The sequence below is a fragment of the Catharus ustulatus genome, chromosome 7 (assembly GCF_009819885.2).
Source record: "Catharus ustulatus isolate bCatUst1 chromosome 7, bCatUst1.pri.v2, whole genome shotgun sequence".
Lineage (NCBI taxonomy): Eukaryota > Metazoa > Chordata > Aves > Passeriformes > Turdidae > Catharus > Catharus ustulatus.
The window spans coordinates 31,589,469-31,607,536 of NC_046227.1; the positions used below are offsets into that span (position 1 = coordinate 31,589,469).

General features: G+C 37.9%; 1 protein-coding gene across 1 annotated transcript in view; it reads right to left on the bottom strand.

Moving 5' to 3' along the window:
• LOC116998787 (inactive dipeptidyl peptidase 10-like) overlaps positions 1–18,068 on the bottom strand; it is a 241,969-nt gene that overhangs the window by 125,926 nt on the left and 97,975 nt on the right.

An 18,068-nucleotide genomic window follows, 5' to 3' on the forward strand; every position in this document is an offset into this window, starting at 1 on the left:
TAAATGAAATACAGTAATTTCACGATTATAAACCACACTGAGTATAAGCTGCACTTCCAAGTGCCAGCAACTTTTCATTCTTTGTCCATACACAAGCCACACCTGATTACAAGCCGCAAGTTACAATCCAGAGCGTGATAAAAGGTATCTATTCTATCACCATCTGTTGAGGGTGGGGGCAGTGATCCTTATCTCAATGGCAGATATTCTGCTAATGGGCATCCATTGAAACCACGCAGGGCATTGTTCTTTATCTTTTCACAACCCATCCTTCCTCCAGCCAGTCATTTTCTGCTCATGGCCATTGAGTCCCACTGTGGGACTGATAAAATTACTGCATCCCATTGGGAGTTGCTCCAGCCAGGGGAAAGAGCCCAACATTTCTTACCAAGATAAAAACAGAGGTTTTGGGACACTAAGGGAGCCCCTTTCTCCACTGGACTCCAGAGGAAAACCGGATTTCTCCACATCACCACTGGAGCTCCGGAGGGAAACTGCACCTTGTACAGGAGCACTGCTCCAACTGAGCCACATCTGTCACTGCAGGAGGATGCAGCCACCATGGAATGGGACTGCTGCCAACACCCTGCCTGACGGGGTGTCAGGTTGTACTCTGACTTTGTCAGGGTTTGCAGTTTGTTTCTTTGTAGTACTGTATTTCTATTTTAATTTCCCTAGTAAAGAACTGTTATTCCTAATTCCCATATTTTTTGCCTGAAAACCCCTTGATTTCAAAATTATAATTTGGAGGGAGGGGGGTTACATTCTCCATTTCAAAGAGAAGCTCCTGCCTTTCTCAGCAGACACCTGTCCTCCCAACTAAAACAGCAACTTTTTGTTCTTTGTCCATATATAAGCCGCACCTGATTATAAGCCGCACTTTGGGTTCAGACCAAAATTTTAGTCAAAATGGTGCGGCTTATAATTGTGAAATTACTTACAACAATGTAAAAGCATACGAAAAATTCTAAATTAAGCCTAAAGGAAACACAAAAAATTTCCCTGATCCACAGTAATGTCTGAGAAATTCATTACAGATCCTGAATTTCATGAAGTGGGAAGTAAGCATGACTGGAGAAAAAGGTTACGTTATTAAAAAAACGCTTTGCTTCTTCAGAAAAAATGTAGCTCTGTTTTAATTGACTCCACAGGAACTCAAGATACCCAGCACTAGTGAATGTCCTCTGGTATGTTCTGTAAAATTAATGAAGCCTCATTTGAAGAGCTTACCAAGCTATTTTAGGACCATGGCTGGGAAGCAGGGTGGGATTGATGGAGTTTAGGACACTGCCATTAGAGCTACTGTTCAGGAAGGCAAATCAGACTGTGAACTGTGGAATTAACAGCAGCTCCTTTTAAAGAGAAAATATTTCAAATATTCATCTGGAATAAACAGGAACAGCACTTCATAGACAGTTATTTGGTTTCAGGTTCCCAATTAGAGAACATGGTGTTTCTGCAGCTTCCTTTAGGCTATTTTGCATGTTCTCTTTTAGGAATCCCAGCACTGGAAATCTCCAATGGCACTGGATCATTGTGCTGAGTATCACAGAAAAAATGAAGTTGTCTGGCTAAAGAGCTGTCTCCAGTTATGACTGAATTATTTGGTAGGAAATGGCATAAATAACCCAGGGACACTGAACAGCAGTGCTCCAAGCCATGCATTTTGACCCCACAGGTGACACTAATGTGCTGCCCAAATCCAACTGAGTACAGAATGTTACTCCTTCTCATTTATCTACTCTCCTACACATCATCTGCCAATAGGATTTATAGCATTGTGCCTCATTAACTAATTCACTCAAAAAAAAGAACTTTCCCTTAAAATCCCTAAGAGAACCACAATAAAATACACAGTCCTAAGGCTCTTCTTGCAAGTCCTACACAAGGTTTGAAACACTTGGAAAGCAAATAGTGTGAGAAACAGTAAAATACAACAACTCATAAATGGAAGCCTTTGTTCTAAAGTTAGAAGAAAATTTACTCAATCAGAAGAGAAAACGAGTCAGACCTCTTGAAAAGGCAGGCTTTGCTGACAGTAATTATACCTCTCTCTGAACTTGGATTCCACAGTCAACTCCTGAAGTGCGTGAATCAAATCAACACTTGCGAAATGTACGGAGGTTTGCAGGTAAAAGATTATATCAGAATCCCATGGAAACACAGAGCATAACAATCTTCAAAAGCAATCATAGTAATTAATATGGAATTCCCATTCCAATCAGGATTTTTTCAGGCTGGATAATGTGATAGTTGATGATCACACCACATCAAGATGATTCTTTTCATTGATAGCGCAAATATTAGCAAAGAGACATAAATCTATTTTCTTTTTGAAATTTTTGTTACCAGGGACAGAAATTCTACAAAAGAAAACAATTCCTAGTCCTTAGCCTTGTCTATTTGCACAGCTGGTGGATTTGTTTTGTTTATTATCTTGGCGCCTTCATCACAAGGAGGTTCAGGGACCTCTGACACTTCACAAAGACATTCAGAGAAGTAGAGCTCTTACTTCAAAGGAATTCTCATTTAATCTGAAACAAACAGTAGTATCATGTGAAAAGCTCTCAGCTGGGCACAAATTGCAGTCCTGAAGAGTCATATTATTGATCTGAGGATATCACTAGAATAAAAAGCACTTTGTCTTAAGCAAAGGAGAACATGAGGAAGCCTCTGTAAAGAAAACGTGTTATCAAGTCCCCAGCCCTGGATGATGCACATGAAAACAGTCTTAAAAACAACTGATTGAAAATGTCCTAGTTATAATAGTTCCCAAATTTCTGAAAAGTTTGGAAACTTCAGAACATTGAATAACTGATTAGTTTACTCTGCTTTACTAAAACATGACAACCAAGGGTCTGTACATAACATCCTGACATCAGTACCAAATAAAAGGATACACAATAAATGTAGGATTCTTCCCCAAAAAATTAGTGGCTGGCAATATAATTAACACCTAACAGCACTTTACAGAACATAGATCTCGTTAAAAAATTTGAGAGTGTTATATTTAATAGAGGCAACTCTGCTGAAACTGTATATCAGTTTTTTTGTCCAAGGTATTTGATTTATTTTATGGCATCCAAAGCTTACATTAAGCAGAATTAATGGCAAAAACATTATGAGGATTAAAAACACTTCCACTAAAAAGTAAAGAGGTAGACAGGGTTATGATACAGAATGATCTTTGGGAAGAATTGATTCCATCTGGATTTTGTCCTTATTTCCAAGGCTGACTGAGGAGGCTGCCTAGTGGACACACACCTCTGCAGGACAACTTGATGCTCAACAGGTTCTCTACAACCTATTTGTCTTTCATAAAGAATGCAACATTAAATAAAATATTACATGAAAATAAACTCAAACAAAATTCTGGGATAGTGATAACTAAATTCATCTCAGTCAGCAGCACTTACAGAATTGTATTAGCTGCAGAGTCAGTGGTAATTTATTTTATCATTGCAGGGCTAAATGTCCAAATTCTTATGCTATTGTATGTTTTCAAAAATAAATATTTTTATCATCTACCCTATCTCTAGGCAAAGAGCATGGAATATACATTCTGCTGAAATGATTAATCCATACATTTTAAATCAGTTTGGATGTACATATGGATAATATAAATATGCCCCTCAGTGACAGCACTATGACATAAATACAGCACCATGATAATCTCAAGTATTTTTAAAAATGAAAGCATTATTTCTTCTATATAACTTCACTAAGACTATTGTTTCTGGTTTAGGTTCAGCACTGCTAAGGTTTTGTTTAAGGGTATGAGTTGGCAGGAAATGCAGCTCTATACTGTGCCTGGCATAATATAAATTGTTCTAGGGAATGTCAAAGTACAGGCAAACTACCATAAAATGAAAAGAAATCAATGCAAAACTTTTCCTACTTGACAAGCAGCTTGACCCCCATCAATTCTGCAATAATTTCTTTACCTCCATTTATTGAATTCACCCCCATTTATTGAATTGATCACATTCTACCATGTCCTAAATGCTACAGAATTCCTTTGTAGCACTCACAGTTACACATGGTATGTTCACATGGACCAAAACAAAAATCCAGGCCCTTGTAAATTCTAATAAAAATTCCTGTATTGTTTAGAGAGGAAATGGACTTTCATCCTTAAATACATCCCCATCACTGCAAATCAATCCCTGAATTGTTCTAGTGCAAGAATTTGGCCCAGGGTCTCCATGGCCTTTAGTGATTTAGCTTTCTGGCAGCAGGACACTGAATGATGGTGGTTTATTTGAAGAGTATGAACTCCAGTTTCACTTGTTACTGAAATTAAGCAACCCATCTTGTTATTTGAATTACACAGACTGAGTTGAAAGGACACACTACCACATACTTTGAAGTCTCTTGAATTTAGTATGGTGTTCTATTCACTTTCACATCAATATTGATCCAACTTTTATTAGTTGGAAGTTTTCCCTTTTTAGTGGTGGTATTTTCATCTTTAGACCTGTATGTGACACAAAAGTCTCCAGGTTGCTTATCACATTTATTCTTTTTCTCCCATGAAGTAACTCCAAGAATCTCCCTGAGTGCCTTAAGATGTTGGCACAGGTGCTATTGCACAATTCAGCAGCAAGTCAAGAGAAGAGAGTTGTGCCCATGTGAAGGAGCAAAGGGGATGTGAAATGTTTTGCCATTTCTGCAGATCTCTAAATCTGGGCTATTTTACAAAAGATTGCAGACCAATAGAGATATGAGACATAATCAGTCAACTAAAGTCATCTGTGTTGTACTTGGAAAGATCCAACAGCTTCAGGAACAAGTGGGGCTCCCTTGATAAAGTATAAAAGCAGGAATCCTGCCTTGGATGAACTTTAGAATTTATAAAAGTATAGAGCAGCATCACAGGCTCACTAAAGCCACAGGACTCAGAAGATCACTGAATCTGACCCTCCACTATTCTGTGCATATTTCATCTTAGCCAGGCAAGACTTGCATTTCTACCTAGTCCATTCCATTCTCAGAGGTTTGAAGCAATGATTTTTGACCTATGAATACACATGGAGCTATTCTTTAGCCTCAAACAGTCATCGTGGCAACCCAAGCTTATTATAAAACTAAAACCTGCTTAGCCTGTAAATCTGCATTGTCACCATGTTCATTGAGATTAACGTGAATAATCTCTGCAGCTGCTAGCACTGACAAGGAGCAACAGAATCAACAGCATTTTTTTGAGTACAAAATACCTGACTCTTACTAAATTCACAGTACAGTTAATGTGCATTTTGTTTGCCAAACAAAAGTAGTTTATTAAAATATTTGCTAGATTTTTATGACTTGTTGATAATAAGGTTTATTTCATGGTAGCTCCTGAGAGAAACTTGGGTGGATCAATCAATTTGAGCGGATACAAGCCAAGACCAACTTGGACTTTGGACCAACTTGAGCTAGAACCTGGCTCAAAAGGGGTTTAGAATCTACTAATACAGATATTGAATACTTTGATGAAAAAGCTGATTTACAAAGAAAGAACACAGACTGCTAATTGCTGGTTATTTGCACAGAGCACTGTAAATCTTAGCCTAAGCTAATTGCCCAAAGGAGATCAGCACTCAGGCAGTTTTGTGCATAGAAACCAACAGGTATTAAGGCAATTTATCAAACAGTCTTGAGAGAGCAAGTAGTGTCTAAAAAGTGAAGGGAAGAGAAGGAAATAATTCAGGCAATGCTGAAAATCTCTTCCACAGTATCTAGAATAAGGAGGCCTCAGGGTACTCTTCTGAAATTGCTGACAGTGTTAACCTGAAGATTGTTAATGCTTGTTTTCCCACTGAAAATATTTACTAAGTTTTGGTTTGTTTAGCTAAAATTCTGCTTTTCAGCACAAACAGCAGCATTAGCAAGTCAGAGTTCTCCTCTTCCTTATATTTCATGTTTTTTTAAATGCAAACCTGCAAGAAGGTTGATACCTTGCAGTCAACACATATGTCAATCAGCCCTTGCTGTACACAGTATTATTAGAACTGCAGATGGCATTTCATCAAATTGATTATAGAAAATGTCATGCTAATTAAAATAGAGAATGCTTTCTGATTTAATAAACAGGGGGTGCTAGACAATTCTTTGTCTAATGAAGTGTTTATTAATTAAATAAAATAGTAATTTACAAAGATATTAGAGATACAGACCAAATTTCAATGTTAGTAAAGTCATGTGTAAGCTGAGCAAGATTTCCACTGCTCTTCTAAAAGTTTAGGCTGTTAGTAGTGCTCTCAAGACAAAAATTATCCTGCACTGGTTTTATAATGCAATGTACTCTTGGAATGTACTCCTCCAGAAAATCCTTTAGTACACAGGAGATTTCCTATTGAAAATGGCTTGCAAATTTGCACAAACAGGTAATTCCTGCTCTTTCTGATCCCTGCTTCCTCTTCCCATCTATGCCCAATGCAAACAAACCAAAAACCAGAGATCTTACAGTGCAGTAGCTACAGGAAAGGAGTGGTAGAGTGAGAGTAGCACCCTGCCAGGCACACAGGAATTAGCTCTGCTATTCCTCCTTCTTGAACCTCAGAATGAAGTGCCCAGGCATGGATTGGAATAGGAATGTGAACTCCCTAAGCCTTCCATGCAATCACTCCTGAGGGCTCACCCCTCCTTCTGCAGTGCTCCAGATACAAACTGGCATTTCCTAGAAAAGCCCAACAAGTGAGAAAATTTTAATATAGTGGCTATGTATATATCCCAGTAAAAGGTCAGTCTCTGGAGCAGCCTTAGGGTTGCAGTTTTCTCACTCCCTTTTGTCCCCATGAGGGTATCTCAGCAAGCTGACTCAGGCAGAGCTGGTGGCTCCGTGCCCAGCCCCACACTCAGGCAGTGAAAACATCACAGCTCTGATATCCACATGTCCTTAACAAGCTCTGATATCCACATGTCCTTAACCAGCTCTGTAATCCAGCCCCTGGCAGCCTGGCACACCCAGCACAGCACATCCAAACAGGGTCATGGAGTTGAATTTCCAGGTGTAAACTGACAATGCTGAATTTTTTGTTTTATTTTATACTACTGAGGACAAAGTATTCTATTATAAAAGTAAGCACAGGTAGGCAATTTCTGTTCATCAAGTTATTTAACTTGCTTCTTCCAGATCTCATTCTGATTTATGGGAAAAACATGTTGATTAAATGAAGATCATTAGCTTGGAAGAATTATCATGCACCCAGTAATATAAAAATCACATCAAAGCATTGGTTTGGGATATTTGTATCTTTTTATGAACCTTAAATACCTGTCTATATTAAATTATTTCTGCTGATCAGTCATCTGTGCTTTGAATAGAAATTACAGATTCAAGAGTCACATGTGTCATTAAGAATTTTTGCCCAGAAGTATTAAAACCTGTGTATCTAAATTCAACCCACAAAATGAAAGCAATTTAGTGTTCTTTTCATATGTGTTCATCACCTACTACTGAAGGTCTTGGGAAATAACCATGCCAGGTAATTGGAAAATTAAATGGTGACTTTGTAGGTATCTAATCAGCATTGATATGGAAACACAGATTTGGCACCAGCATTTGAAAACACTGGCAGGATTTGCTTTGGCATCCAATCATTTTGGATGCCATTGTTTCATCTGTACATGTAATTGCACTGTTCTGCTGGAGTGTGGGGAATTGGACAGGCAGTGCCAGGGACTGCAGGATCACCAGGACAGTGCTTGGCTTGACCCAACAGGTCCTGCCCTGCCTGGCACACTCTGGGTAAACTCCAAAAGAGCAGCAACGGGGTGTGGAGTGGAAATGACCTGGGAAAGTGTCTTATCCTCAGGATTCAAACAGAAAACTCAGGTGTAAGCTCAGATTCCCACAAACAAGTTTTCTGATCAAAACACATCAGCATTAAGCCTGTCACACTGGAATGGAAAGGATTCTGATTGTATGTTGGAGCACTTGCCAACAGATTTCATTTGGCTCAGAGATGAAGTCTCAGTTCCAAACAGAAAGAGACACAAGCAATTAAGTCTCTATCTTAACATTATCATCATGTGCTTCACTTTGCTTCTTTCAAAATTACAAAGGTGACACATTGGTAAGGGACATTTTATGCAGCTTATCTCTATAATTAATTTAAAATAAAATGTAGCTGAATGGGAATATCACAAGAGGAAGAAAATCAAGGAAAGGTTGAACAATGGCATTCTTGGCAAGGCAGCAACAATTCTTTACCAGCATGAACATTTAGTGGCAGTTTGAAGGCATTCCCAACAAGTGGAGGAGCACAGCTCTCCTCCAGGTGAGATGTGCAAGTGAAACAGCAGACCTATTCTCCCTGCATTAGTCCCACACGAGTTTCAAAGAATAAATATTTAAATTGTGTTTCCAAATTTATCCTAATAATTATCCCATGGAATCACATCTCTCGCTTCTGATCAGAGAATTCAAGTAATTCAGCTTTTATTTTTAATTTAAATTAGGCTACCATTTCAGATTAACATTATTATTATTAATTTTATTGAGTAAAAAGTGTCATTTTTTTCATCAAAATGCTAACTTCAATAAGTCCATACTTATTCAATAACTGCTTTGGACGCATAGAAAATATCCTGATCAAAGTAGAACATATCTGTCTGGATTTTTTTTCATTTTTGTACCATAAAAAAGGAGGAAAGTAACTGAATACCACAGTTGAAAAATATATATCTAGTGCTCATAATTAACAATTATTAAATGGATCTGGAATAATCACTATTATGTCATGAGGAAATCCTGAATAGGAAGATTCTTGCATTTTCTCCTCTACTCCATTACCAAGGATATAGGGCATGCTAAAAAGGGCTGATGCAAATATATTAGCAGGAACAAAATTTGTTTTGGTGTAACGTTGCCTTTAGCAGAACATCCATATTTTCACGCCTATACATTTCACTTTGGAAGAATATGAAACATCTTTCTAAAAAGGGGATTTTAAATTTGTTTATGCTTACTCATTTTTATCAACTTTAGTAAACACTTTCCTGATGGTGAAATTGTCAAAAAGGTTTTGTTATTTTAATTTTTCATGCAATGATAAACACAAACTTTTCATGCACCTAATTGAACCACAGACAGAAATGCTCCCATATTTCCATATTCCCAATTGTAGATCCCTTTTAGTAGTTTTAAAGACAAACTTATTCCAGTTTACAGACGGAAATTTAAGTCACTACAGGAAGCCACTTAGCAGTTCAACATACTCATATGAAGTATATGAATTTTACATTGTCTTCCAAATTATATATTCCAAGTACAGAAAGGCTGGACCAAAGGGATGAAAACAGAATAGATTGCACTCATTTTATGGAGTACATTCAGAGATTTCAGGGCCAAAAGAGCTCATTATGTACTTCTATCCTGAATTATTTCAGAGCCAAGATTACAGGATTTTGACCTGTAATTCTGGCACCAGCCTGTAATTTCCTGTTGAGTTTTCCTTTATAAAGAGCATGCAGGCTTGCTTTAAACACTTTAGTTCAGAATCCACTATAGCCCTTGATATAATACTGTGAACTGACAAACAAAAAAAACAAGTCCTACTAGGATGCCATTAACACCTTACTTAAAAACTTTTCACTGTAATAACGCCTGGAGGGAATTATCAATAAAAGAAATCTATTTAATCTCACAGAGCAATGTGAAGCACACAAAGGAGATGTCAGAAATTGGAGCCTATCCTGCTCTGCTCTGTAGAGTGCCCACTTCAACTGTCTGAATGCAGTTTGTGCCACTGAAACAATTCACTGTTAGGTAAAAGCACAGGTTTTGTGATACAGTGATGTATCCAAACACTCAATTTCTATTAGATAATTTAATTAAGATGTGCATATAAATTTCTATTCTCCATATAAAATCACACATATTCAATCTGCACAGAGCACAAACATTCCTTTTTCTGCCATGACATTTTCCCTAAACATGAAAAACATGAAACCTAACAGGAAGTGATGGCATTACTGTCTCTGTAACACTTAATTTCATCTTAGAAAAAAAATTAAATTAAAAAAAAAAGAAAAAAAGAAAAAAAAAAGAGCATTGTATCAGCTTTCAATGCACAGCCCTGAACAGGAAACAGGTGTTTCACCTTTTTTGCTCCAAGAAAAGAACCCAGAATTGGAGCTTCCCAGGAAGGAAACTACTTCCTAGGAAGAAAATAGCTACTACATTTAAGGATAGATGTCTTGTTTCAAGCAGATGCCAAGAACTCTTGGCCTGATACCAATGATTCCAAGAAAGACTTTTCACATTCCTTACTCAGCAGCAGAGCAGAGGAAGAAAAGCTTCCAAGCTCCCTGGAGTGAAATATCAGCACTGTGAGTCTGTGCTCAGTCATGAGGACACGCTTCATGCTTGGTATATTTGGTTTAGGGAGATGAAAAGAAAGGAGAGAGAAGTGCTTTAATTCTTGCTTTAAAAAAAAAAAAAAAAAAAAAAAAAAAAAAAGAGGGAGAGAGAAAAGAAAAGAATAATTTAAAAAAAAAGAAATATAGAGTAACTCTTGGCAGGAGCAGGTTACTTATTCCATACAGCAAGGAAAGCAGCTGGGAGAAAACTGTAACTTTCAAAATATTTGAAACTCATAACTGAGAAAGTTTGGCACAGCTTGGATCTGGCATTCGCTTCAGGACTTAATCACTGTTCTCCTTACCTCTAGGAGAAATATCAGGAGTATACAACATATAAAGCAAAGAAAAATATATTCATTTTCAGTAAATAAGCAATACCTACAGGAGTACCTATGAAATATAATTTTATTTTCAGCTATGAAAAGACAAAAAGCTGTCACTCATGCTTCTGCAGTCTTATAACCAGTTAAACACTCTTCTTCTGAAACACCACGAGGGAATGGAAATAAAGCATAATGTGATAAACAATCTGCATCCCATTTTTTTTAACCTGCTAGCTTTTTAAGACAAAAAAGGCTTTGAAATCTTTCAGCACAGAGTTATTTCCAAGTTCTGGGTTTCTATCTGCTACTTCTAATTAGTATCTGAGATTCCACTGCATTTATTTTTCACTGTAAAACAGACACCTGAGGGGGGATAAGCAGTCCAGTGCTAGGATACCCTAACACAGTTAAATGCTAAAGTGGCATCTAACTCCATACAACATTTATTTTTACATATTTCATCAGACAATGTTCATACACCAATTATAAGTGCAATAAAAAAGTCCTACAAATATTTATCAAATTTTAAATATTAGCTACATTGTGTAGACCACATGAGAATTTCTTAGATCCTTGTATAATACAATACTCATCCTTTTTAAGAGAATACTCATCCTGTTGTGAAATTCTACTACCTGTCTGATAAATCTGTCTGACACAGCAAGAGAATAGTATCAATTCCAGAATTTCACACAAAACTTATTTTTAAAAAAAATATTGTTCACATTAAAAAAAAAACAGTGAAGTTAACTCTTCTAAGTAGCAACCAACAGATGCAGTGCCTACTAAAATCCTGAGTTTCATGCCAAATAAGAAGAGGACAGGGTGATATCCAGCCCTGTGAACCAAGCAGCAGCTGAGACGTGTGGCTGAGCACAAAGAGGAATAAAGGATGGGAGTGGTGTGCCTGGAAAGGGCTCACGTCTCAGACCAGACCTGAACCTGCTCCCCTGGCACAGCACCAATCCCTTAGTCTAGATCATGAGTTCATTTAGATTTACTTGTGCATCAGAGATGCTGGCCAAACTAATATATAAATAATTAATATAACTGACAACATGCATTGGCAAGTGCAAAACTAGTGATATTTTTCCCCTTTATGTAGGTCTTTCTTTCATAATTATACTTTAATGAATGCTTTTTGCAAATGTCAAACGAAAAATTTCAATAGTAAGTCAGTTTAGAGGAAATGTTAAAATATTTCAGAGCTTAATGCATTGAGGCAACTTCTGACTGCTAAGTCATAGAAGCAAAACCCTGAGAGCAAAGCCCAGCAGTGACAAAGGCACCGCTTTCTACATCACTTACACTGCACCACATCCACAGTGTTTTGCCTGTCACCCAGAGCAACTTCAGCTATAAAAGCATCCTGCCTGGCTTTGTATCCTTTGAGTTCAAATAGATTTGCAGCAGCTTGAGTACAGAACCAGTTTATAACACTTCATCCTGGGATTGCTCATGGTGCCACTGGCAGTGACAGAGGGGACTCTGATGCCTTCATTAGATGGCAGCAAAAATTGTGGTGGCCAGGAGAATTCCAACCAGTGATATTTTCCATTTGCACAGTGAATTAAATGGACATTATTTCTACTTCAATTGTTATGACAGGTTTATTTATGCCCCTGCATCCTTCCATTGTAACATACTGTAGCAAAGACTGAACTGATGCATGCAGACACGAAGCTGCGGGAACACTCCTGCCCAGGGAAGGGTACTAGAAAAGGAATTCTGCAATGTATTTCCTGGGAGAAGATGCTGTCAAGTCTAGAAGAATGCATACAAAAGTAAGTTTCTAGTTTTCCTTCTGCATTTCCGCAGTAAGGGATGACCTTTCCAATAGCCTAGGTTGCATCAACCAAAATAATAAAGAATTTATTATTTTTTAGTCTAACCCTTGGACTACTCTTGGTTTTGGTTTTTTTTTCCCCACTGTTTTGGTTTTTTTCACCAGGCTTAATTCTATTTACATCCAGTTTTTTCTAGCTGACCTGAGGGGCTGGAAGATAAATGGGTAACACTTATGGGGTTGGTTACCTGATGACAATTCTAGGGCAACTAATACAGTTAGAGCTACAAATAATACTAATTACTAATACAGTTACAAACAATGACACTGAAGAACAAAGGGACTCTTTTCAAGAGTCAAAGTCACAAAACCACCTCTTGCACATCATATTGGAAAACTAAACTACCAAAAAGCCAGAAATTCTTCTAAAAGGCAGCGACAAGAAGACATAACTTTGCCAAACAGAGCAAAGTTACAAGAACATGTTTAACAGAAATAAAAGGTGTACGTGAGTCTATACACCAGTACAAAGGTATTTTTAGATTCAATTTTTTCTTTAGAGAAGATCATCTGAACCCATTAAACATGACACAAGAATGGATAAATAAAAATTTTAATAGGATTTTCAATATAAACTAGTAAAGGCAAAATCTTAGGTTTTTAATTTCTCCCTAAAGCTTATAGCTAGAAGGAAATTAATTGCAATCAAATGGAAAAAAAAAAAAAAAAGAAGAAAAAAACCCCACATACAAAAATCCACACAAAAACCCCAACCAATATCAACAACCAAACCCAAAACAAACAACTAAAACCAAAATCCATTTTTTTTTATATTCCACATTCAAGCAAAGAATCAGTAGCTGTTATCAGTCATATTACACAGCCATGAGATAGAAGAAGAGAAGCAGATGCCCTTACAGAGGACACTCAGTGCACAAAATGCATTTCCAAATGTGCCCCATATTGGTGGGAAGCAAGAAGCAATAGATAAACTCTCTTAACTGCTTTGAAGATAGACAAGATGTGGGGACTATGCTGCCAAAGATAATTGACATTGCTTGGGGCAGAACAAGAACGAATATTTATGATCCAGATTAAAAAAAAAAAAAAAAGAAATTAAAATTGTATTTATTTGCTTATACAGACAACAAGCCAAAATTCTTGCAGGTCATTCACCAGTGAATTCCTTAAATTAAACTTTCCCCCTCAGAGGAAATGACTAACACTAAGAAAGTCTATTCTCATTAATGAAGACATAAGAGATTATTTCAGCTCACCAACTGGTGATTCCTGTAACACAGAGAGACATACAAACCCAAATATTCCCATAAAATGTAACAGTTATATTTCACATTCAGTCAACATTAAGAGTTATTGCTACTCATGAAGGAACTGTGCAGGTAATGTTTGAGTGTCACAGGAAATTCAGAGCAAATAAAAGGCACTGAAGTAAAAAGTCTGTTCACTGGATTTCAAAAGCAAATTCATACTTACAGACAAACATTTCCCAGTCGCTTCAAATCTACAGCAGACAAAATGAGCTGACAAACCTCCCTTCTCATCCTGCTATTTTTCAATAGATGGAGAAGATATCTGAGTGGCTGCCCTAGACATTCGTCAGGAGTGATTCTGGAACAGAGACGGAGGCGTCGGAGCCTGAATGCACAATCAGGGGCTTTGTCATTAACCCACTGCACAAGGACAGCAGCTCCTCGTGGAGCATGAATAAACAGGGAGCAGAGCTCTCCCTCCAGTCATGGAGCACTCACTCTGACAGAAATAGAGTGGCAAATGCCAGCAAGGAAATGTGGGAGCCCAGGATATTCCCCTGCTTTCCCTGGAATCTGGGCAGGGGGCTCGGAGGCCTTGGCAGGGTGCCCAGGGCCCCTGTGGGTTCGATCTAGGTCCCTGGGAGAAGTTGTCATCTTTGTGTGAAGAATTACAGAGTCACAAAGACAGGTAGAGTATGGATTGGAGCGTTTAAAAATTGTGTTAGGGGTCTGAACACAAGATGGAGGATTTAGGGCATGGTATGCCTTTCTCTCTTCTCCTTCTTGTCATCCATCTTTTGGGTTGGGATGTCAATTCTGGATTGGTTTGGGGGGGAACTGGACAGTGCAATGTGGGTGTCATGTGTTGGAGATGGATTGTAAACAGTGTATGTATAATTTGGAGTATACAAGATAAGTCCAGCCCAGGAGGGCAGGAGAAGAGCCTTGAACGAAGTGCAGAGTGGATCGCTGTAAGCTAGAGAGAAAATTCCTTAGATAAGAAAGAATAAACAACCTTGGAAACTTCAGAAAATCAGCTTTTGAGTCTTCTTTCATGTCCTGCGTGCCCTGGCTGTGAAACAAGAACTCTCAGACCACCATTAATGTGCGGTGAGTGATCTCTGACCATAAAAGAGGTCGCTGCCGTCCACAAGGGAGGTGTTGGGGACTTCTGTGCCACTCTGGCTACAAAATGAAAATGTGAATTTCCTGCAGAAGCAACAGCACACCCATGGTGTGACTTTCCCCACTGGCTTCTTGTAATCTTGCAAGGACTTTAACCTCATTATATTCTAGGTGCAGCACCTTATATGGTGCTACATGTAATACCTCCATTGTAATTTTGCCTTTTAAAGCTACCTGCTCATCAATTTAATATGGTGTGTGGTACCACCACACTGACTTCCCATTAAAAAAGGCCATTTGGAGGGTTTTAATAAGTCCTTATCACTTGGTGTCTGGTTTATAACTGTGCACAGTATTTCTTAGCACAGATTATCCCAGTACTGATGTGAGGTAGCAGCACAGGCTATAATTATCTAAGTTAAAGACATGGGGCTTTGAAATTAAACTGGCTTTGAAATGAAATACTACATCCAACTCAACTAAGCACCCACATCAACAACACCTGCAGGGAACTGTGGCAGTCCAAGAGAGAAAATGAGTGCTTACAGGTTAAAATTCAGCTTCAGAATTCTGAAATGTCTGAATCCTTCCAGTGACACAGAGAATTTACTTCTACTCTCTGCAGATTGTATTCTGATATTGCCTATCACATGCTAGCCTGTGATATTTCTTTCAATGGGAAAAAGTACATTTTATAGCATATACAGAAGATATGACATTAACACTTCTTCCACAAATTTGAAATACAGTGATCTTAGCACTGAACATAAGAGAAGCAGAACCATTATAAAGTACATTAAACTCCTGTTTTTATTTTAATGGTGTCCTATTTCTAATGTGGGTTGAATTTTTTTTTAACAGAGAAAGGAGACACCTGACTTCTCCCTAGACATGTTGTGATGACTGAAGATTCCTGCATCTTCAATTTCTATCAATATTAACTGATATTGCAGAAAGGATGCAGAGAGAAGTCTGAAAAAGCTGGGCAAAATAAGATATATAATAAATTTCATAGATCTACAGTTAGAAGTTTTCATTAATTCCTCCAAACTATAACTTTTTAGTTCTAGAAGAGAAATTACTTCAGTGGCAGAAGCTAGAGGTTCCTTGGAACTGGGTGAACCACACTAAGAGTTTGATCATAAGGAGAGCTAAGTATTTTGAAGAAAACGAAGAGGAAAGTAAAATCACTTAGATCAGCTTTTGAAAACAGAGCTCAAGCTGTGTGTTTCAGCTGGAGATGTTTTACCACTATGCCTTTTGACATAACAGATGGCACTGTCACCCAAGCAAGCACAAAATCAGGTTCAAATAACCTCAATGGCAATCAGAATGGCTCTAAGCCAAGTTGTAGAAGTAAGATCTGACTGACCTTACAGATAACCTATCCCTGTCTTAACCTTTGTGTGGGCTGGTCCTGACTTTTCAGACTGATTGAACTGAGAAGACTGAAAAGAGGTTTGCCACATCTCTAAAAAAAATGTCAGAAACACTACAAGATAGAAAAGAACTTTGTTTTCCTTCCTGTTCCATGAATTGCTCCTAAAACACTTTTTGATTTAGACCTTTGCATTTGTTCAAAATAACTTTAAGCCTCATTTACCTCAAACAAAGTTTCCCCATTCGACAAAAATCCTTAAGCATCTCGGTATTGGAACTGACCCACAGTCAGAATTTTTACATAAATGCACATATTTCCCTCTCTCTTTCTTCAGTTCAGCTGCTATAGCAAAACATTCAGTTAGGTTTTAGCAGAAAATGAGCAAGTTTCATACTGATATCAGAAAGGACAAAACACAATCACTTCAGCACCCACAGCAGCCAAACCTTGCTTTAACTACATGCAATGCTGAAGAAGAACTGAGGGCTGCCATTATGTCTGGGATCAATCAGCCTGTGAAAGGAAAGGCTTGCAGACTGTCACACAGGTGTCACACAGGAGCAATCCTACTTCTCCTCTAATTGTCTCAGGTTTATTGAAGATGAAAAAGAAACTCAGAGAAATGGCAACTCCATGCATACAGTGAATGCAGAAATACAATTTATATTCTTCTTTGGAGAAGCTCTAAAACAAATCCTATGATGAAACCCAATATCAACTTTAGGATAAAATCAGTGTATTTCCACAGGCACCATAAGTACATATAGCATTGTATATACATTTGATGTATATAAATATATCAATATTGAATATCAATGAATTGAATACCAATGTATATCCCTTCTTTCAGAGGAAGTTATATAGGTGAATATATTCCCTTTCTAATTTGGATGATGAAAAGCCTCTTCCTTCAGTGATGTACCCCTGCAAGCCCCCACCTGGGCAGGCAGCAGGGAACTAAGAGCCACTCTTTTCTCACTACTGTTGCACAGTCACAGGGGAGTAGAAACAATTAAAGCTATCAGCAGAAATTAATCACTGTTTGGATTTTATTCCATTCACTCCCTGGGGATGCAAAGGTCTGCAGGTCACTTGTACTCTCCTCTTCCTTTATTGATAAATCAAATTGATTGGCTTGTCTTTATATAGGGTAGAAGAATCTTGGCCACTAAATAGAGAAAGCCTAGCCAGTAGAAGAATCCATTTTATTCATTAATTAACTTTTTTTTCTTTACAAATGTATCATTTCTAGCAGCAAGTAGCCAGATTGCATACAAAAATTATCTGACCTGTGCTACAAACCGAAATCCTCTGACTACCACCAACAGATCTTGGTTGTTGTATGGTTTTTATTAAATGTATATTTGAAAAGAGCAGTATTGCTGAGAAATCTCTCTTACCACCAGATATTTATAAGAAATGTAAAGAAACATTGTATAATTACATATATAACCTGCTGGGCTGTGTATTTTTCAGAGGATGTGCTGTTCTGGAATTAGACTGCCTGTTCAAGTGTTTTTCAGCGCACTTCTTTGTCATATACACCCCATGTCTGCCAGCACGACTTGGGATGTCATTGTGATCTCCAGTTCCTCTGCCTCTCATGGCAACAGCAGTCCTAACTCTTCTCTGATCAGGGGAAAGAGGAAGACCTCCTCTCTGAATTGAGAGGTCTTGATATTTCTAGAGTTCATCTTCTTTTCCTTAAATCTAGCAAGGATTCCTTTTTTCCCCCACCTCGTTTTGCTCATGACCTTTAGAAAAGGATTTATGAGGAAAAGCCCACTGCTCACCACGACACCACATCAAGCACCAAGTGTTTGCATTGGGGT